Source organism: Zingiber officinale, chromosome 2B (assembly GCF_018446385.1).
Source record: "Zingiber officinale cultivar Zhangliang chromosome 2B, Zo_v1.1, whole genome shotgun sequence".
Lineage (NCBI taxonomy): Eukaryota > Viridiplantae > Streptophyta > Magnoliopsida > Zingiberales > Zingiberaceae > Zingiber > Zingiber officinale.
In genome coordinates, this window is record NC_055989.1 from 39600150 (window position 1) to 39623885 (window position 23736).

Here is a 23736-nt window from a genome sequence, read left to right on the forward strand (position 1 = left end):
GTGGTCGTGCCGGAGTGGTTATCGGGCATGACTAGAAATCATGTGGGCTTTGCCCGCGCAGGTTCGAATCCTGCCGACCACGTTTTTTGTTAGGATAGGATTCTTTTGCATAAATTCATTTGTATATTTACTTTGAGGAGATTTGCTCTCATTTCATCTACATCGGATGGAATGGATGACAAATTAATATGGGGAATAAAATCAACTATATATAATATTATTATAATTATTTAATTCTACGTTGTTTTTTTTTATAATGTTTTTTACTTTTTTCACCTCTTTCTTTATTTTTTTATGTGTTTTTTTATTTGTTTTACATTTTTTTTATTTTTTTTAATATTTTTTTTGTTTTTTTCCTATTTTTTTATTTTGTATGTTTTTTTATTATTTTATTATTTTATGTTTTTATTTTTTTTACGTTTTTTATTTTTTACGTTTTTTTATATTTCATTTTTAATTTTTTTATATTTTTTATTTTTTCGATTTTTATCATTTTTTTACGTTTTTTTTTCTATTTCTTTTATTTATTTACGGTTTCCTCTTATCGGGAAAAAAATTCGTTCTCTGGAATCAAGAAAATCTCAAATGTCTCGTTGTCTGATTTTTCTCATATAAACGCCTACAATTTGGATAAAATATCCCCGTATCTTAAAGTGGAGCGGACTATATGAGTCCTTTGGGAATGAATGATACTCTTTTACTCTAATTAACAATATAAGATGATAATGATTTATTTCTTATTTTATTCTAATTAAATGAATAAATATTTGATAATTCTATGATAAATAATTCATTATATTTCAATCCTATCTTTTAGATAAATAATATCTAATAATTATTTTTTTAATATTTAGATAAATAATAAGAGATTGAATGCTTATTCTAAACTAAATTATTTTATTTTGTAGAATATATATTTTACCATCTTGTCTAAATATAATATTACGTATTATTTTAAAATATAGAAAAATAAATAAATAACTAGATCGGATAACCCTAACGTATTACTTGAGTTAGGTAGGCAAGGGCAGAAGATAGTTTAGTCGGATTTTAGAATTATTATTAAGAAATTTTTCTCATTAATTAATTGATTTAGAATTTGATATTTAATTATGATTCGTATTATTGAGAATTTTTTTTATTAATTAATTAGAAATATAGAATTTTTTTATTTTCACATCTTAAAATTGGTAACAGTATGAGTATAGAAACTTCTATAAATAACTTAAACCGGTGAGATTAGAAAATATATTTTTCTCAACTTTTGGCTAAGATCAAGTATGATATTAAATTAATTTTTTATAAGAGAAAGTCTATTACAGTCGTTTATTGCTGGGATTATCGAACGTATATTACACACACAACCAGGGATGAAGCCACTTATAGCTATTTTTCATAGATTAATTCTTCTTCTATGAGATCTCTCCCTGTATTATCTCACCTGGTATAAGAGGTCTAGCTCACACAACGTGTATGTATAATTACTAGTATAATCTTAAATCCTAAACCTTAAACTCTAGATCCTAAATACTATATACTATATATATATATATATATATATATATATATATATATATATATATATATATATATATATATATATATAGTAATATATATATAATTTTGTCTTTGCATTAAATTATATATATATATATATATATATATATAGTATTTAGGATCTAGAGAGAGAGAGAGAGAGAGAGAGAGAGAGAGAGAGAGAGAGAGAGAGAGAGGTCTGACTAGTTATATTGGTTGAACATCAAATTTATATAGTATTTAGGATAGAGAGAGAGAGAGAGGGGCCTAACTAGTTATATTGGTTGAACAAATTTGATGCAGTGAACTAGTTAAGTAGGCAAAGCAAGGTAGATAATATGGACCAAACAATTCAAATGATTTCAATGGGTCCAACAGGCTGGGAATATGAACCTAGGTAAATCAAATAGTTCATATAAATCAACGAGTTGAGTGCCCGTAAATGGGTCAGGTGAGACGATTTGAATTGATAAAGCAAATAAGACGTATTTAACAGATAAAGATAGGGTTGGATATAAGTGATGTGAATGGAGAAGAGGTAGAAGAGAAAAGATGTTCTATTGTGAATGAGACTTTAGTCTTACATTGGAAGTTTTATAATATGTTAGTTGGTTTATATTGATTCACATGCATTGAGGATGTGAACAAATACATAGGGAGAGATTCTTTTTCACGCGTGGGTGCACAGGGGGGGTACAAATCCAAGGCCTGGATTGCACTGAACCATGTTGACTCGTGTGTGGGCACGACCTGCGCGCCAAATGCCGACCAGTCAGGGCAAAATTTACCTAAGTGGAACAACCAACCTTTTGCTGACACACACAAGCAGAAGTTCTCCACCTTCGTTCCCCTCCTCTTCTGTTGTGCAATTCTTGCTTGGCAGAGTGTCGTGATAGCAATTGGGTGCCACTCAATGTTGGTGCAATTGACCTCTAGGGTTTCGATGTTTGACAATATGACCAAGGGTTGACCCAAACATGACCTGATATTTGGGAGAGAGAAGTCTAGTCAGGACTAGATGACTAGCAAAGGTAAGTCCTAACCAAAGGTTAGGCAAGGTGGAAGTCCCGGTGAGTGAAGCAGGGCCCTAGTGAGTGAAGCTAGGTGGTGGAAGTCCTGGTGAGTGAAGTCAGGCCCTAGTAAGTGAAGCTAGGTGGAAGAAGTCCTGATGAGTGAAGCCAGACCCTAGTGAGTGAAGCTAGGTGGAGGAAGTCCTGGTGAGTGAAGTCAGGCAATGGAAGTCCTAGTAAGTGAAGGTAGACAACCCTAGGAGGTAACCGTAGGTTATACTTGCATTCTGCTAATACTGTGCTAACTCAGTGTTGTAGGGAAGCTCAGCTAGGTTGACGAGCTGACCGGATAGCTTACATGAAGCCTAGACAGGTCGAAGGGCTGACCTTGATGTTTGGCAGGTAAGTAAAGGTAAGTCACTGGAGGGGAGTGACTGTAAGGACGCGTTCCTGGGAAGGGAACATTAGGCGTCGATCCGACTTAAACCCATTTCGGATATCTAAGTCGAGATCGTGACTAGATTCCGGTCTCAAGGAGACGGAATCTAGCTAATACTCTGTTTGTTAACTTTAAACTGTGCTAACACTTTATTTTGTAGGATAATATTATTTGTATTTTGCCTCGGACTAACTCTTTTGTGCAAGAGAAGGGATTTCTGGAAAAGAGTGGTCCGGGCGCCTGGAGGTCCGAGCGCCCGGAATGCAAAATATATCCGCAACGTCATTTCGTCACGTGGAACATCCTGGTTGGGTCGGCTACGCCATATTCAAGGCTCCCTGGAGGTTTCGGGTGCCCCGAACCTCCTATATAAGGAAGGTAGACTCTAGACTCAGAACAACAACTGACGTTCGCTCTCTTGTGCTCCTGCGACGCTGCGAAGATACTTTGACAACGCGCTGCTCTTTTTTTCTTTCCTTTTGTCAGTATTGTCTTTTTCTATTAGCATTCTTATACTTTAAATTGTAAACAATTATTCCGAATTGCTAGTGGATTGCCCATCGAAAGCACCCTTGCATGCCGGCCTTGGAGTAGGAGTTGACACAGGCTCCGAACCAAGTAAAACTACTTGTGTCATTCTTTTCGTATTTTTTATTCTGTTGCTTACTCGAGATTTTTTTTAATCGATATTCACCCCCCCTCTATTGAACACTTCGATCCAATAAGTGATATCAGAGCCGATACCGCTCTGAATTGGTGCAACCACCAATCAAGAAAGGGGGGGTCCTTTTTAAAAGTAAAATAGATATCGTTTGGTTTTAAAAAATATTCTTACGCCTTTCGTTTTTTCCTTCCAAAACCGTTTTTGAAAACTTCATTTTCATTTTTTCACCATTGGTCGGTATTAGCGAAATATCGCACTTCAAAAATTTGTAATAATATTTTTTAATATTTTATTAATATTTTATTTTTTTTCACCCATATTTCTGTTTCTCCAACACTGCTAATTCAAAACCAAGTCTTGGGACTCTTTTTGTTTGTTTCCTTGTGTGCAAGATCAATGTTTCTTCTAGAAGGATGGAGCATTCACGAACCACTTTCATATGAGATGTACGAGAGGCATGAATTCAAATTGTGGAAAATGCATATGGAAATCTTCATTTTCATGAACGACTTTGATAGTGGCTTGGCACTGAGAAGATCAACACAAAACTCAGAAGCAAACCAAAAGGTAATAAAGTTAATTTCAGATTTATTACCTAACATAGTTAATTGCAAGATAGGAAAAGTCAAGGATGCCCACGAGTTTGGACCTGTATGTCCAAGCTTCACGAGGAGCCGTTGTAGTTAAATGATCAAGTCAAAATTGAATCCGGACTCGAGTCAGATCCAACGGGAAAACCTACTGAATTAGGGGTTGAGCTTAAGGTTAGTAATATTTACCAAAATACTCCTGCTAATAGTAGTTTAAATAATATGCATGTTAATTTGGATATTTCTGAAAATTTATATGAAAATAGTATAGTTGACAATACTTGCAAAAATCCCCCTAGAATATTTACTGATAAAATAAATCTAATTAATTTAGAATATATAGAAAATCTGAAAATAATTAATAAACCTAAAAATTCAAATTTAAACCTAAACAAATCTACACATTCAAATGATAAAGATGACAAGGTCAATATTGATCTAGATAAAATTAATAAATTTCATAATAAATTATTTAATAATCTAGGCAATATCAATCTAGAAAATCCTATCCAAACCCAAGATAATTTAATTAACAAAAAATTAAATTTTAATGATAAGGTTAATCTAATAAATTTCACTAATCATATCAACTTAAAAGGCAAAGAAAATATAAGGATAAAATCAAAACTAAATTTAACAAACTTAAAATTAAATGTTAAAAATAACATATTAAACAAAGATGATCTAGAAAATTCAAAATTAACAATTAATAAAAGGCTAAAAAATAAATCTTTAAATAAATATAATTCAAATAATTTAATTAATTCAAATTTAAAAATTAATAAAAACTTAAACATTAAAAGATTAAAGAAAGATAATTCAATTAACTTAATAGAATTAAAATTAAATGAAAAATTTAAACATTAAATACATTCATGTAAAGAAGGACAATTTGACTCATCTAATTAATTCAAAATTTTAAAACTTAAATCTAAATTACAAATTAAACATTAAATCTTAAATAAAATTAACTTTAATTATACAAAAATCTTAAAAGGGAAATCAATAATTTAGGGAGAGGCTCCAGATTAACTGACACCTCCAAAAATAACATATCCGATAGGGTAATCGAAACTAACCTACCCGGCAGGGTAATTAGGACTAGTTAAAAAGGGATAAGAGTTTAACTTGACCTATGGTACTGGTGAAGTTTTGGATGATAGTACGTTAGGGAAGCTTAATCTATGCATGTCTAGGAAGATATGGCTTCGACCTGGTGTATTTGGCTAAGTGGAACTAACCGAAACTACCCTTTATGGATCATAACTAATTAGACCAAGGTTTTGTATTAAGTTCAGTGGATAGGACTATTTGGAAAACCTCGAAGGCATGGTTATTTTAATGATGTCCAAGTGACTCACCATAACCCAGAAGTTTATTCAGAGAATGCCTATTTGTTGAGCCCAAAGCTAAACCTGAATCTAACACAAAGTTAAATTAAATCCTAAAATTGAATCCAATTCATCTCATAAAAATTATAGGATTACCTGATTGAAAACCTAGATCGAGTGAGATGACTAAGGACATTGAATCAAATCGAAATAAATCGAATCGAATCAATTCAAATCGAATCAACCCAATTCGAATCGAATAGAACCAAATCGAATCGAATATGAAAAAAAATCGAATTGAATTGAACTAAATTAAATTAAATTAAGTTAGATTAAAATTAAAATTAAAATTACATTAAAAACAAATTAAATTGAATTTAATTTCAAAAGTCATTTTAAAAATTATTATAAAAATTTGTTTATAAAACTTTATTTTTTTTAAAAAAATTCTTTAAAATATTTTAAAAAATTATTTAAAAATTATTTTAAAATCTTTTAAAAATTATTTAAAAATCTTAAATAAACAGCAGACCTTGACAAATTTGTCATCGGATTCATCGACGACATTCTAGTCTATTCAAGGACCCTAGAGGAGCATGACACGCACTTGAGAATAGTACTGCAGACCCTACAGTAGAAGCAGCTTTATGCTAAATTCTCAAAGTGCGAGTTCTGTTTAGATCAAGCGGCATTTCTAGGTCACATAATTTCTAAAGAAGGTATTCAAGTGGACCCAACCAAAATAGAGGCGGTCAACAAATGGCATAGACCCAAGAACCACAAATGGATGTGATGCGATATGGGTAATAGTAGACTGATTGACCAAGTATGCTCATTTCCTAGCCATCAAGGTGTTCCACTCCATAGAGCAGTTGACACAACTATATGTTAAGGAGGTGATCAGACTTCATGGAGTCCCTAAATCTATTGTTTCTGATAGAGATGGGCGCTTCACCTCACACTTTTGGGAGTGCGTTCAGAATGCACTAGGCACCAAACTCAAGTTCAGCACAGCTTTCCATCCTCAGACTGATGGACAGATAGAGCGAGTAAATCAGATTTTAGAAGGTATGTTCAGAGCTTGTGTGCTAGATTTCGAGGGAAGTTGGTGCAAGTATCTATGCTTAGCTGAGTTTGTCTGCAACGATAGCTATCAAGCCACCATCAAGATGACACCTTATGAGGCGTTGTATGGTAGGAAGTGCAGATCACCCATTTGCTGGCAAGAAGCAGGTGAAAGAAGAGAGATGGAAGTGGAACTGAGCATTCAGACAGAGCTGATAGATGAGACTACTCAGGCTATCCAGAAGATCAAACAGAGAATTGAGATTGCCAGAGTAGACAGAAGAGTTATGCTGACACACGCCGTAAGCCACTTGAATTCCAAGTAGGGGATTCAGTCTTTCTCAAGGTCGCTCCTATGAAGGGAGTGATGAGATTTGGCAAGAAGGGCAAATTAAGTCCTCGTTATGTAGGACCTTACCTGATCACAGAAAGGATTGGGAAAGTAGCTTACAAGCTGGACTTACCACAAGACATGTCAGCAATACATAATGTATTTCATATTTTCATGCTAAAGAAGTGTCTCCACGACCCGAGCTAAGTGATTCAGCCTCAGTCAGTGCAGATCCAAGAGGATCAGACCTACACAGATAGTGGACAGAGAAGTTAAGAGACTACGAAATAAAGAAGTACCACTAGTGAAGGTCATCTGGCAGAACCAGAAGCACGAGGAATTCACTTGGGAGCAGGAGGACAGTATGAGACAGAAGTTTCCAGAGCTATTCTAAGTTCGAGGACGAACTTTTTATAAGGTATGGGGGATTGTAACGACCCAAGTTTCCCTATTTCGAGTTCTAAATGTCCTCAAAAATATCTGGAAATGCTTTTAAAATGTTCTAGAGATTTTTAGAAATTTTTAGAGTATTTTTACGTAATTTTTGGAGGTTGTTTGGTATTTTTACAAAACGAAGAAGTTTAGACAAAAATTGTGTAAGTCGAGATTCAATCCGTAGACCTCGGACAAGTCCTAAGCCTTAAGCGAAGCGAGGCAACCAAGTGAGCCGCGGGTCTTTTGTGAATATATATTGAACGAAATGTATATATGCAGTAGTTGGAACACTTAAAATAAATTGGAAAAAAGTGCGCGGCTGAGGGATCGAAGCTGCGATCTGTGGCTTCGGTTAAAAGCCGGTTGACAGCTGAGCCAGCGAGTTTTGTTAATTAAGGAAAGAACGGAAGTAATTTAAAGGATAGTTGATAATAGAAATATTGGAGTTATAAAGGGAGAACTTAGGGCTTGATTTCCCGTGACCTAATTTCTACCTCTCTTCTTCCTCACGCGTGCGCGGCGCCGGCTCTTCTCGGATGAAAACGCAGCGAGGCTAGGGCATTCTGGTGGCCGGCGAGCACTCGTCTCCGAGGGGACATTACACCATTGAACTCCTCTCGTCAAGAAGAGACGCGGACACAAAGGAAACGCCTAGATTTAGAGCTTCACCCGAACCCTAGAAGTCTCCTTGCTCTCTCGGTTGTAAGTCCAAGCAATCAAGGGTAAGTACTACTCACCTGTGGTAGGAGTTGCTCCGATCTTTCGGTTTTCGTTTCCTTGTTTTTCTGAGTTTCTTGAATCCGAAACATGCTATAAAGATTTTGGCTTTGGGTGTTCTGCCGTGGGTTCCCTTTGTGTTATTTTCGGTTGTAACATGCCTAAAGGTTTCTGTGATTCTGTGAAGGTATAGTTTTGAATAAGTTACGTGGGTTTTGTTTGTAACATTTCAGCAAGCAGAATTATGCTAGGAAAGGGGCACGATCAGCCTTGTTACTTGGTTCCAGTAGTAGATTCTATGTTATTTGTAAATCGTACACATTGCTATGTGTTTATTGAGTTCTTTAGATTTGGATTTCTTAAGTTTCAATTCAGCAAGTTGGATTCTTGCTTTTGGGTGGCTGCTGTGAGTTGATAAAAGGGAGAAGAAGGGATTTGAATGGTTTTAAGTCTGTTCTAGTTTAAAGCATGTGGTGTTAGCTTTAGATACTTGCTGTTTTAGATTTCTTTTGAATTTAGTTCATTCCTGTGGACTGAACAGTAGCAATTCTTCAGCTTTCTTTTGGCTGCCGTGAGTTTTATAGGAAGTTGAGAAGAGGTTTTAGGTAAATGGAGTAGTTTCCATTAGAAATTAGTTGGGCAGGTGTAATTTCCCCTTGCTGCCATGAAACTTAATTTAAACTGTGTAGTATTGAACAGCTTATTTGTAGCTTAGTTTTACCTTGTTATATTAAGCACAAACAACATACATTTAGAGCACCTTGTAGTTCAGTTTTCCTGGCCAAAACAGGGCACGAACAGCTATATATAAAGTGTGTTTTGTAGCATGATTAATAAGATCAAATTAGTCTTCCTTTGCCCTATTTCACAGCATGTTTAGTAAGCTCAAAGTTGCATTCTTTTGCCTATTTTACAACATGTTTAGAAAGTCCAAGTTAGCTTTCTTTTGCTCTATTTTACGGCATGTTTAGAAAGTCCAAGTTAGCTTTCTTTTGCTCTATTTTACAGCATGTTTAGAAAGTCCAAATTAGCTTTCTTTTGCTCTATTTTATAGCATGATTAGTAAGTTCAGATTTGCTTTCCTTTGCTTTATTTTATATCATGCTTAGAGAGTTCAGGTTTGCTTTCCTTTGTGTTATTTTCATGTAGCATGCTTGGTTATTTGTAATCCTATACTTGTTAGATATATCTATAGGATTCTAATAGGCTCTAATAAAGGATTATAAGAAGCATGAGTAAAGAAAAAGACTAAAGTCTAGTTAAAAAGAGATAACAAGTAAATTAAAGTAAGAGGCTAGTACCCGACTTCCGAGGTTGTCGTTAAACAAATCCAGGTGACCAATTCCGAGGTCTTGGCCCTGGTAAGACCGAGGTCTTTATCCTCATAGGTTTGGAGGCTCGCTACCCCAGTCACTATTAGAGAGCGCGCAAAACAAGATGGTACTAAGCCTGGGCCCAAAGAAGAAAAGAAAAGAAGAACAAGAAGAAGAAAGTGAAAGAGAAATTAAAAGATTAATTTCTAGTATAAGAAAAGTAAGAAGAAAAAGAAGAAGAAAGTAAAAGAGAAATTAAAAAATTAATTTCTAGTATAAGGATATAAGAAAATGAAACAAGTTTATGCTTAGAATCAATAAAAGTTTAGTTCTTTAATTCTAAGCCTACAGTAGTAGTTTCATTACTTTCCTGTCAGATAGTGAGCATGTTTAGTATTCAGTTTTATTTCTGTATACCATGAGTACATGCAGCTTTGCTTTAGCATTACAGTTTCAGTATTATTGCATTACTTTTATGCACTTCGAAATTTTTGTGAGATAGATTAGTACTTACTAAGCGTTTTCGCTTATAGATCTTTTGTTTTTTTTTTCCTCCTACCGCAGATAAAGGAAAAGCTAAGATATGAAGGGAGACGACAGGGTGGTGGTGGTGATGAAGGTGTATGATGACTGGACTATGGAGAGATCCAGAGTTTACTGGCAAAATTGTCAAGACTTTCTTTTAGTTCTCTGTTAATGTTATATTAAACTTGGGATTGTGGTTGAGTTTATTTCCGCATGTCTAGCTAGTCTCTTTTATTATTTGTGGAGTGCTGTAGTCATTGCTATTGCTAGAGTAGTTCTTTATTTTATGGTGATTTTTATTACTGTGTGGTTGTGGAAAATATGTTCCAGCCGTCTGTGGCTGCGTATACTATGTTTGTATTATAGATTTGGTCACCGGTACAGGGGAGACTCTACCGAAATTTTTCGGTAGGGATTCCTCGTGGTTTTTAATTATACCGGTTAAGTAGAGTTAGTAGTTAAGTAACGGTCACTCTTAGAGAGTAGTAGTAGTAGTAAGAAGGGTGGTCGTTACAGTTGGTATCAGAGCAATGTTCCATTCTCCAACATCACACACACATCTGCATCATCCTTGTCGTCTTCAAGTAAGAAAGTATTTATTTTCTTTCTTTATTGCTTTCCTTTATTACTATTTGCAGTATAAAGTAATTGCTTATAAGTGCTTAAGTCAGATAAGAGTTTTTGCTGTTTTCTTTATTTCTGTACAAATGTGTATGTTAGAAAGGATAGAGAAAATATCAAGTTTTCTTCTGTGTATAATTAGATGGCAAGAAGAAAACATCCTCGTACCGTTCGTACCGAGAATCAAGATCAGGAGAACGAAGAGCTTAGATCAACTGAGCCCAATCTCTTCGAAGTTGTTGCTCAACTCCAGAAACAGGTAGCAGAGCAGCAACAAGTGATTGCCAATCTGATGGAAAATCAGTAACTAGTTCCTCCCACTCCTCCAACAGTAATTGTGGAGACTCCAGGGTTAACCGAGGTTCCAGCTGCTACCCTAGGAGTCGTCACAGCACCTCAGAGACAAGAAGCTTACCTCATACAGTGGCTGAAACTGAAACCAGAGAGCTTCTCAGGCACTACTGAACCCTGGGATGCCCAGGCTTGGTTCAAAACACTGGAGAGCACAATGGATCTTCTGGACTGGCCAGAAGTCGAGAAGGTCAAGTGCGCCTCTTTCTGCCTGTCAGGAGATGCTCGTATGTGGTGGGAGAGGATAAAGACCAAGAGGGCAGTCAATCAGATGAGCTGGGCTGATTTCCAGTCAGAGTTTTATGAAGAGTACTTCCACCTACAGATCACCAACAAGCACTATGAAGAATTTATAGAGTTCAAGCAAGGTGACCTAACAGTGGAAGAAGCAGTCAAGAAGTTCAACAGACTAGCTCGTCTCTGCCCAGAGCTAGTAAGTACAGAGAAGGAGAGAGTCAGACTGTTGCTCAGAATGCTGAGACCACAGATAGCACTGAATGTGAGTAGTGGAGCTCACCGGCCCCAGACTGGTGAAGAGTTGTTCAGTAGGGCATTAATTGCTGAGCACTACCTGAATGACATCAAAGCGCAACGAGCACAGCACAAGCCAGTGAAGATAAAGGGAAAGACAGTGGGGAGCCAGAAATCCCAGTCAAGTAAACAGAACTGGAAAGGCAAGGGCGGCAAAAGAAAGTAGTGGAACTCAGGAAGTAACCAGAAGGGAGGATCAGCAAACAAGCAGACCAAGTTCCCTCCCTGTCCCAAATGTGGAAGAATGCATCTAGGAGCCTGTCTTTTGGGTAAGACTGGATGTTATTCCTGTGGCCAAGAAGGACACATGGCTAAGGAATGCCCTAAAAAGCTCAAAGCACCTCAGCCATAGCCAGTGCAATATGGAGGCAAGCCAGCTCAGTTATATCACATGGAAGCAGCACTAGAGGGACCCTATATCAGTCAGGGAAGGTTGGAAGCTCCACCAGTTCCAGCCTTTGATAGTGCCAGAGTATTCTCCCTCACCAAAGAAGAAGCTGCTAGTGCCTCTACGGTCGTAACAGGTCAAGTATTTATTTTTTTGACATTTAGCTACTGTACTATTTGATACTGGGGCGACCCATTCTTTCATATTAGTACCTTTTGCCAGTAAGTTATAGGTACCTACAGAAAGCATGAACTCCAAGTTCTTGACGACCCTATCTTCTGGGGAAGTCATGGAGTCCAATCAGTGGCTTCGAGCTGCACCGGTCAGAATTGCAGACCGAGAACTATATGTTAGCCTGGTAGTCCTCGCCATGCAAGATTTCGATATCATTTGGGGTATGGATTTCCTCAGCAAGTATAGTGCTTCAATAGACTATCGCAGAAGGAAAGTAATCTTCAGTCCAGAGGGTGAACCATCTTTTGAATTCACGAGAGTGCCAAGGAAGAAGACCCAGAAACTTTTCTCTTCTCTAGCAGCTCACCAGATGTTAGTTAAAGGGTGTGCTGGTTTACTTGCAATCATTGTGAGTACAGAAGAACAAGAAAGACCCAAGCAGGAGAAAATTCGGATAGTCTGCGAGTATCCAGAGGTAATTCCAGAAGAGCTACCTGGACTACCTCCCAGCAGAGAAGCGGAGTTTGAAATTGAATTGGTTCCTGACGCCAACCCAAATTCAAAAGCTCTGTATCAAATTTCTCTAGCAGAGCTAAAAGAGTTACAAGAACAATTTCAGGAGCTACTTGACAAGGGTTTTATCCGCCCTAGTCATTCACCTTGGGAAGCTCCAGAGTTGTTCGTTAAGAAGAAAGACGGATCCATGCTAATGTGCATAGATTTTAGAGCGTTGAGCAAAGTAACAGTTAAGGACAAGTACCCTCATTCCAGAATAGATGATCTATATGATCAGCTAAAAAGGGCAATAGTGTTTTTAAAAATACACCTGCGCTATGGGTATCATTAGTTGGAAGTGAAAGAAAGTGATACATCCAGAACAGTTTCCAGGACCAGATATAGACACTACAAAATTTGTAGTCATGCCTTTTGGAGTGACTAATACAGCTGCAGTCTTCAGGGACTTAATGAACAGAGTGTTCAGAGAATACCTTGACACATTTGTCATCGGATTCATCGACGACATTCTAGTCTATTCAAGGACCCTAGAGGAGCATGACACGCACTTGAGAATAGTACTGCAGACCCTACAACAGAAGCAGCTTTATGCTAAATTCTCAAAGTGCGAGTTCTGTTTAGATCAAGCGGCATTTCTAGGTCACATAATTTCTAAAGAAGGTATTCAAGTGGACCCAACCAAAATAGAGGCGGTCAACAAATGGCATAGACCCAAGAACCACAAATGGATGTGATGCGATATGGGTAATAGTAGACTGATTGACCAAGTCTGCTCATTTCCTAGCCATCAAGGTGTTCCACTCTATAGAGCAGTTGACACAACTATACGTTAAGGAGGTGATCAGACTTCATGGAGTCCCTAAATCTATTGTTTCTGATAGAGATGGGCGCTTCACCTCACACTTTTGGGAGTGCGTTCAGAATGCACTAGGCACCAAACTCAAGTTCAGCACAGCTTTCCATCCTCAGACTGATGGACAGACAGAGCGAGTAAATCAGATTTTAGAAGGTATGTTCAGAGCTTGTGTGCTAGATTTCGAGGGAAGTTGGTGCAAGTATCTATGCTTAGCTTAGTTTGTCTGCAACGATAGCTATCAAGCCACCATCAAGATGACACCTTATGAGGCGTTGTATGGTAGGAAGTGCAGATCACCCATTTGCTGGCAAGAAGCAGGTGAAAGAAGAGAGATGGAAGTGGAACTGGGCATTCAGACAGAGCTGATAGATGTGACTACTCAGGCTATCCAGAAGATCAAATAGAGAATTGAGATTGCCAGAGTAGACAGAAGAGTTATGCTGACACACGCCGTAAGCCACTTGAATTCCAAGTAGGGGATTCAGTCTTTCTCAAGGTCGCTCCTATGAAGGGAGTGATGAGATTTGGCAAGAAGGGCAAATTAAGTCCTCGTTATGTAGGACCTTACCTGATCACAGAAAGGATTGGGAAAGTAGCTTACAAGCTGGACTTACCACAAGACATGTCAGCAATACATAATGTATTTCATATTTTCATGCTAAAGAAGTGTCTCCACGACCCGAGCTAAGTGATTCAGCCTCAGTCAGTGCAGATCCAAGAGGATCAGACCTACACAGATAGTGGACAGAGCAGTTAAGAGACTACGAAATAAAGAAGTACCACTAGTGAAGGTCATCTGGCAGAACCAGAAGCACGAGGAATTCACTTGGGAGCAGGAGGACAGTATGAGACAGAAGTATCCAGAGCTATTCTAAGTTCGAGGACGAACTTTTTATAAGGTATGGGGGATTGTAACGACCCAATTTTCCCTATTTCGAGTTCTAAATGCCCTCAAAAATATCTGGAAATGCTTTTAAAATGTTCTAGAGATTTTTAGAAATTTTTAGAGTATTTTTACGTAATTTTTGGAGGTTGTTTGGTATTTTTACAAAACGAAGAAGTTTAGACAAAAATTGTGTAAGTCGAGATTCAATCCGTAGACCTCGGACAAGTCCTAAGCCTTAAGCGAAGCGAGGCAACCAAGTGAGCCGCGGGTCTTTTGTGAATATATATTGAACGAAATGTATATATGCAGTAGTTGGAACACTTAAAATAAATTGGAAAAAAGTGCGCGGCTGAGGGATCGAAGCTGCGATCTGTGGCTTCGGTTAAAAGCCGGTTGACAGCTGAGCCAGCGAGTTTTGTTAACTAAGAAAAGAACGGAAGTAATTTAAAGGATAGTTGATAATAGAAATATTGGAGTTATAAAGGGAGAACTTAGGGCTTGATTTCCCGTGACCTAATTTCTACCTCTCTTCTTCCTCACGCGTGCGCGGCGCCGGCTCTTCTTGGATGAAAACACAGCGAGGCTAGGGCATTCTGGTGGCCGGCGAACACTCGTCTCCGAGGGGACATTACACCATTGAACTCCTCTCGTCAAGAAGAGACGCGGACACAAAGGAAACGCCTAGATTTAGAGCTTCACCCGAACCCCAGAAGTCTCCTTCCTCTCTCGGTTGTAAGTCCAAGCAATCAAGGGTAAGTACTACTCACCTGTGGTAGGAGTTGCTCCGATCTTTCGGTTTTCGTTTCCTTGTTTTTCTGAGTTTCTTGAATCCGAAACATGCTATAAAGATTTTGGCTTAGGTTTCCTTTGTGTTATTTTCGGTTGTAACATGCCTAAAGGTTTCTGTGATTCTGTGAAGGTATAGTTTTGAATAAGTTACATGGGTTTTGTTTGTAACATTTCAGCAAGCAGAATTATGCTAGGAAAGGGGTACGATCAGCCTTGTTACTTGGTTCCAGTAGTAGATTCTATGTTATTTGTAAATCGTACACATTGCTATGTGTTTATTGAGTTCTTTAAATTTGGATTTCTTAAGTTTCAATTCAGCAAGTTGGATTCTTGCTTTTGGGTGGCTGCTGTGAGTTGATAAAAGGGAGAAGAAGGGATTTGAATGGTTTTAAGTCTGTTCTAGTTTAAAGCATGTGGTGTTAGCTTTAGATACTTGCTGTTTTAGATTTCTTTTGAATTTAGTTCATTCCTGTGGACTGAACAGTAGCAATTCTTCAGCTTTCTTTTGGCTGCCGTGAGTTTTATAGGAAGTTGAGAAGAGGTTTTAGGTAAATGGAGTAGTTTCCATTAGAAATTAGTTGGGCAAGTGTAATTTCCCCTTGCTGCCATGAAAATAAATTTAAACTGTGTAGTATTGAACAGCTTATTTGTAGCTTAGTTTTACCTTGTTATATTAAGCACAAACAACATACATTTAGAGCACCTTGTAGTTTAGTTTTCCTGGCCAAAACAGGGCACGAACAGCTATATATAAAGTGTGTTTTGTAGCATGATTAATAAGATCAAATTAGTCTTCCTTTGCCCTATTTCACAGCATGTTTAGTAAGCTCAAAGTTGCATTCTTTTGCCTATTTTACAACATGTTTAGAAAGTCCAAGTTAGCTTTTTTTTGCTCTATTTTACGGCATGTTTAGAAAGTCCAAGTTAGATTTCTTTTGCTCTATTTTACAGCATGTTTAGAAAGTCCAAATTAGCTTTCTTTTGCTCTATTTTATAGCATGATTAGTAAGTTCAGATTTGCTTTCCTTTGCTTTATTTTATATCATGCTTAGAGAGTTCAGGTTTGCTTTCCTTTGTGTTATTTTCATGTAGCATGCTTGGTTAGTTGTAATCCTATACTTGTTAGATATATCTATAGGATTCTAATAGGCTCTAATAAAGGATTATAAGAAGCATGAGTAAAGAAAAAGACTAAAGTCTAGTTAAAAAGAGATAACAAGTAAATTAAAGTAAGAGGCTAGTACCCGACTTCCGAGGTTGTCGTTAAACAAATCCAGGTGACCAATTCCGAGGTCTTGGCCCTGGTAAGACCGAGGTCTTTATCCTCATAGGGATGGAGGCTCGCTACCCCAGTCACTATTAGAGAGCGCGCAAAACAAGATGGTACTAAGCCTGGGCCCAAAGAAGAAAAGAAAAGAAGAACAAGAAGAAGAAAGTGAAAGAGAAATTAAAAGATTAATTTCTAGTATAAGAAAAGTAAGAAGAAAAAGAAGAAGAAAGTAAAAGAGAAATTAAAAGATTAATTTCTAGTATAAGGATATAAGAAGATGAAACAAGTTTATGCTTAGAATCAATAAAAGTTTAGTTCTTTAATTCTAAGCCTACAGTAGTAGTTTCATTACTTTCCTGTCAGATAGTGAGCATGTTTAGTATTCAGTTTTATTTCTGTATACCATGAGTACATGCAGCTTTGCTTTAGCATTACAGTTTCGATATTATTGCATTACTTTTATGCACTTCAAGTTTTTGTGAGATACATTAGTACTTACTAAGCGTTTTCGCTTATAGTTTTGTTTTCTTTCCTCCTACCGCAGATAAAGGAAAAGCTAAGATATGAAGGGAGACGACAGGGTGGTGGTGGTGATGAAGGTGTGTGATGACTGGACTATGGAGAGATCCAGAGTTTGCTGGCAAAATTGTCAAGACTTTCTTTTAGTTCTCTGTTAATGTTATATTAAACTTGGGATTGTGGTTGAGTTTATTTCCGCATGTCTAGCTAGTCTCTTTTATTATTTGTGGAGTACTGTAGTCATTGCTATTGCTAGAGTAGTTCTTTGTTTTATGGTGATTTTTATTACTGTGTGGTTGTGGAAAATATGTTCCAGCCGTCTGTGGCTGCGTATACTATGTTTGTATTATAGATTTGGTCACCGGTACAGGGGAGACTCTATCGAAATTTTTTGGTAGGGATTCCTCGTGGTTTTTAATTATATCGGTTAAGTAGAGTTAGTAGTTAAGTAACGGTCACTCTTAGAGAGTAGTAGTAGTAGTAAGAAGGGTGGTCGTTACAGTTGGTATCAGAGCAATGTTCCATTCTCCAGCATCACACACACATCTGCATCATCCTTGTCGTCTTCAAGTAAGAAAGTATTTATTTTCTTTCTTTATTGCTTTCCTTTATTACTATTTGCAGTATAAAGTAATTGCTTATAAGTGCTTAAGTCAGATAAGAGTTTTTGCTGTTTTCTTTATTTCTGTACAAATGTGTATGTTAGAAAGGATAGAGAAAATATCAAGTTTTCTTCTGTGTATAATTAGATGGCAAGAAGAGAACATTCTCGTACCGTTCGTACCGAGAATCAAGATCAGGAGAACGAAGAGCTTAGATCAACTGAGCCCAATCTCTTCGAAGTTGTTGCTCAACTCCAGAAACAGGTAGCAGAGCACAAACAAGTGATTGCCAATCTGATGGCAAATTCGTAACTAGTTCCTCCCACTCCTCCAACAGTAACTGTGGAGACTCCAGTGGTAACTGAAGTTCCAGCAGCTACCCTGGGAGTCGTCACAACACCTCAGAGACAAGAAGCTTACCTCATACAGTGGCTGAAACTGAAACCAGAGAGCTTCTCAGGCACTACTGAACCCTGGGATGCCCAGGCTTGGTTCAAAACACTGGATAGCACAATGGATCTTCTGGACTGGCCAGAAGTCGGGAAGGTCAAGTGCGCCTCTTTCTGCCTGTCAGGAGATGCTCGTATGTGGTGGGAGAGGATAAAGACCAAGAGGGCAGTCAATCAGATGAGCTGGGCTGATTTCCAGTCAGAGTTTTATGAAGAGTACTTCCACCTACAGATCACCAACAAGCACTATGAAGAATTTATAGAGTTCAAGCAAGGTGACCTAACAGTGGAAGAAGCAGTCAAAAAGTTCAACAGACTAGCTCGTCTCTGCCTAGAGCTAGTAAGTACAGAGAAGGAGAGAGGTCGGCTTTTGCTGAAAATCTGAGACCAGAGATAGCACTTAATGTGGCCGGTGGAGCTCATGGCCGCTGACCAGGGAAGAGTTGATTAGCAGTGCCCTGAATACTGAACAAAGCGCAACGAGCGCAGCACAAGCCAGTGAAGATAAAGGGAAAGACAGTGGGGAGCCAGAAATCCCAGTCAAGTAAACAGAACTGGAAAGGCAAGGGCAGCAAAAGAAAGCAGTGGAACTCAGGAATTAACCAGAAGGGAGGATCAGCAAACAAGCAGACCAAGTTCCCTCCCTGTCCCAAATGTGGAAGAATGCATCCAGGAGCCTGTCTTTTGGGTAAGACTGGATGTTATTCCTGTGGCCAAGAAGGACACATGGCTAAGGAATGCCCTAACAAACTCAAAGCACCTCAGCCACAGCCAGTGCAATATGGAGGCAAGCCAGCTCAGTTATATCACATGGAAGCAGCACTAGAGGGACCCTATATCAGTCAGGGAAGGTTGGAAGCTCCACCAGTTCCAGCCTTTGATAGTGCCAGAGTATTCTCCCTCACCAAAGAAGAAGCTGCTAGTGCCTCTACGGTCGTAACAGGTCAAGTATTTATTTTTTCGACATTTAGCTACTGTATTATTTGATACTGGGGCGACCCATTCTTTCGTATTAGTACCTTTTGCCAGTAAGTTATAGGTACCTACAGAAAGCAAGAACTCCAAGTTCTTGACGACCCTACCTTCTGGGGAAGTCATGGAATCCAATCAGTGGCTTCGAGCTGCACCGGTCAGAATTGCAGTCCGAGAACTATATGTTAGCATGGTAGTCCTCGCCATGCAAGATTTCAATATCATTTGGGGTATGGATTTCCTCAGCAAGTATAGTGCTTCAATAGACTGTCGCAGAAGGAAAGTAATCTTCAGTCCAGAGGGTGAACCATCTTTTGAATTCACGGGAGTGCCAAGGAAGAAGACCCAGAAACTTTTCTCTTCTCTAGCAGCTCACCAGATGTTAGTTAAAGGGTGTGCTGGTTTACTTGCAATCATTGTGAGTACAGAAGAACAAGAAAGACCCAAGCAGGAGAAAATTCGGATAGTCTGCGAGTATCTAGAGGTAATTCCAGAAGAGCTACCTGGACTACCTCCGAGCAGAGAAGCGGAGTTTGAAATTGAATTGGTTCCTGACGCTAACCCAAATTCAAAAGCTCTGTATCAAATTTCTCTAGTAGAGCTAAAAGAGTTACAAGAACAATTTCAGGAGCTACTTGACAAGGGTTTTATCCGCCCTAGTCATTCACCTTGGGAAGCTCCAGAGTTGTTCGTTAAGAAGAAAGACGGATCCATGCTAATGTGCATAGATTTTAGAGCGTTGAGCAAAGTAACAGTTAAGGACAAGTACCCTCATTCCAGAATAGATGATCTATATGATCAGCTAAAAAGGGCAATAGTGTTTTTAAAAATACACCTGCGCTCTGGGTATCATTAGTTGGAAGTGAAAGAAAGTGATACATCCAGAACAGTTTCCAGGACCAGATCTAGACACTACAAAATTTGTAGTCATGCCTTTTGGAGTGACTAATACAGCTGCAGTCTTCAGGGACTTAATGAACAGAGTGTTCAGAGAATACCTTGACAAATTTGTCATCGGATTCATCGACGACATTCTAGTCTATTCAAGGACCCTAGAGGAGCATGACACGCACTTGAGAATAGTACTGCAGACCCTACAGCAGAAGCAGCTTTATGCTAAATTCTCAAAGTGCGAGTTCTGTTTAGATCAAGCGGCATTTCTAGGTCACATAATTTCTAAAGAAGGTATTCAAGTGGACCCAACCAAAATAGAGGCGGTCAACAAATGGCATAGACCCAAGAACCACAAATGGATGTGATGCGATATGGGTAATAGTAGACTGATTGACCAAGTCTGCTCATTTCCTAGCCATCAAGGTATTCCACTCCATAGAGCAGTTGACACAACTATACGTTAAGGAGGTGATCAGACTTCATGAAGTCCCTAAATCTATTGTTTCTGATAGAGATGGGCGCTTCACCTCACACTTTTGGGAGTGCGTTCAGAATGTACTAGGCACCAAACTCAAGTTCAGCACAACTTTCCATCCTCAGACTGATGGACAGACAGAGCGAGTAAATCAAATTTTAGAAGGTATGTTCAGAGCTTGTGTGCTAGATTTCGAGGTAAGTTGGTGCAAGTATCTATGCTTAGCTGAGTTTGTCTGCAACGATAGCTATCAAGCCACCATCAAGATGACACCTTATGAGGCGTTGTATGGTAGGAAGTGCAGATCACCAATTTGCTGGCAAGAAGCAGGTGAAAGAAGAGAGATGGAAGTGAAACTGGGCATTCAGACAGAGCTGATAGATGAGACTACTCAGGCTATCCAGAAGATCAAACAGAGAATTGAGATTGCCAGAGTAGACAGAAGAGTTATGCTGACACACGCCGTAAGCCACTTGAATTCCAAGTAGGGGATTCAGTCTTTCTCAAGGTCGCTCCTATGAAGGGAGTGATGAGATTTGGCAAGAAGGGCAAATTAAGTCCTCGTTATGTAGGACCTTACCTGATCACAGAAAGGATTGGGAAAGTAGCTTACAAGCTGGACTTACCACAAGACATGTCAACAATACATAATGTATTTCATATTTTCATGCTAAAGAAGTGTCTCCACGACCCGAGCTAAGTGATTCAGCCTCAGTCAGTGCTACTCGGAAAGCCTAGAGGTTCCACTGTACAAAAATTTTGTACAAAGGTCTGAACCTTTTCCTAGCTACCATGTGTTCTTTTAAATTAAATTTTGGATCGCCTACGGAACTTAACACGTTTGATCCAAAACTTAATCTATTTGTTCTTTTAGGTTTTGACTTGGATCTCCTGCGGAACTTAACACGTTCGACCCAAATCACCTTAAGTTATTAATTCCATTAAATATTAATTTCCATAATTGGTTCCCAGTACTGACGTGGCGAGGCACATGACCTTCTTGGATATGGGAGCAACCACCACCGACTAGACAAAACCTTTTATAGAAATCTAATATTTAATTTCCTAAAATAACTTTAGGTTAACCGAAAAGAACAATCAAATCACAAGGAAAAATAAAATAAAAGAACACAACTTCGAAAAACATATTCGAAATACTAGAATCGTAAGCCTCTTGTATTTGGTATTATTTCCATAAATAACTAGCATGATGCGGAAAGAAAAATTACTAGTTATACCTTTTAGAAAGACCTCTTGATCTTCTACCGTATTCCTCTTCTAACCTCGGACGTTGTGTGAGCAACAATCTTCCGAGATGAGAATCCACCAAAGCACCTTCTTCTCCTTTCTTCAAGTTTCGGCCAAGCACAAAGCTTCCAAAAAATGAAGATCTTTTTCCACCAACCAAGCTCCAAGGGATACAAGCTTTCTCTCCTTCTTCTTCTTCTTCTCCAAGTAGTATCCGGCCACCACAAGAGCTCCAAGCCAATAGAGAAGGTTTGGCCACCACCAAGAGGAAGAAAAGAAGAGAGGTTGGCCGGCCACAACACCAAGGAAAAGAGGGAGAGAAATAATAGAGGTTGTTCACTATGAAGCCTTCTCTACCCCCTCTTTTATAATCCTTGGTCTTGGCAAATAAGGAAATTTAATTAAAAACTTCCTTAATTCTTTTTCCATGAAAAGGAAAAATTTATTTAATTAAAAACAATTTTCCTTTTCTCAATTTACATGGCCGGCCACCATCAAGCTATAAACAAGGAGAGTTTTAATTAATTAAAACTTCCTAATTTGTCTCCAGAAATTTATAAAATTTCTCCAATAATTTAATCCCTTCATGATTGGTTTATAAAAAGGAAATTTAATAAATTAAAATCTTTCTTTTAAACATGTGGATAAAAAGAAAGTTATCTCTAAAAATTAAAATCTCTTTTAATCTACAAATAAGGAAAGATATCAAATCTTTTCTCAATCTTTTGTAGAAACTAATAAAAGAGAATTATTAATTTTAAACTTTCTTTTAAATCATGAACATGGTTAAAAAGGAAAGTTTTCTTAAAATTTAAAATCCTCCTTTAATCAACAAATAAGGAAAGATTTCAAATTTTAAACTCTCTTTTAAACATGTAGATGATTTACAAATAAGGAAAGTTTTTACCAAAAATTAAAACCATCCTTTTAATCTACAAATAAGGAAAGAGATTAATCTCTTCTCTTAATCTTTTGTAGAAAGTTATAAAAGGAAATTTTTAATTTTTAAACTCTCTTTTAAAATCATGATATCCACATAAGAAATAATTTTAATAAAAAGCCTTTTAATATTCTAGTGGCCGGCCACCTAAGCTTGGGACCCAAGCTTTGGCCGGCCACCTACATGACTCATCCACTTGGTCTTGGCCGGCCCTAGCTTGGGTTCCATGCTAGCTTGGCCGACCCCATTGGATGGGTAAGAAGATGGGTATGCGGTGGGTATAAATCTCTATATACTAGAGGCTACGATAGGGACCGAGAGGAGGAATTGGTTTTGGTCTCCCGATGAAATTAAGCATCCCGTGTTCGCCCCGAACACACAACTTAATTTCATCAATAATAATTCATTCCACTAAAGAACTATTATTGAACTACCGCACCAATCCCAAATTACATTTTGGGCTCCTTCTTATTATGAGCATGTTAGTCTCCCTGTGTTTAAGATATCGAATGTCCACTAATTAAGTGAGTTACTGACAACTCATTTAATTAATATCTAGGTCCAAGAGTAGTACCACTCAACCTTATCGTCATGTCGGACTAAGTCCACCTGCAGGGTTTAACATGACAATCCTTATGAGCTCCTCTTGGGGACATTATCAACCTAGTATCTCTAGGACACAGTTTCCTTCTATAATCAACAACACACACTATAAGTGATACCATTTCCCAACTTATCGGGTTTATTGATTCATCGAACTAAATCTCACCCATTGATAAATTAAAGAAATAAATATCAAACATATGTGCTTGTTATTATATTAGGATTAAGAGCACACACTTCCATAATAACTGAGGTCTTTGTTTCTTTATAAAGTCAGTATAAAAGAAACGACCTCTAATGGTCCTACTCAATACACTCTAAGTGTACTAGTGTAATTATATAGTTAAGATAAACTAATACCTAATTACACTACGACCTTCCAATGGTTTGTTCCTTTCCATTATGGTCGTGAGCTACTGTTTATAATTTATAAGGTACTGATAACATGATCCTCTGTGTGTGACACCACACACCATGTTATCTACAATATAAATTAATTGAACAACTACATTTATCATAAATGTAGATATTTGACCAATGTGATTCTTATTTCTAGATAAATGTTTATACCAAAAGCTAGACTTTTAGTATACACTCTAACAGTCTGCTCATTTCCTAGCCATCAAGGTGTTCCACTCCATAGAGCAGTTGACACAACTATACGTTAAGGAGGTGATCAGACTTCATGAAGTCCCT

At 37.8% G+C, this 23736-nt stretch overlaps 1 non-coding gene across 1 annotated transcript; it reads left to right on the forward strand.

Moving 5' to 3' along the window:
* Positions 1 to 82, forward strand: TRNAS-AGA. The gene has a single exon. It is a non-coding gene; the product is annotated as a tRNA-Ser (tRNA).
* Positions 83 to 23736: the final 23654 nt, after the last annotated feature.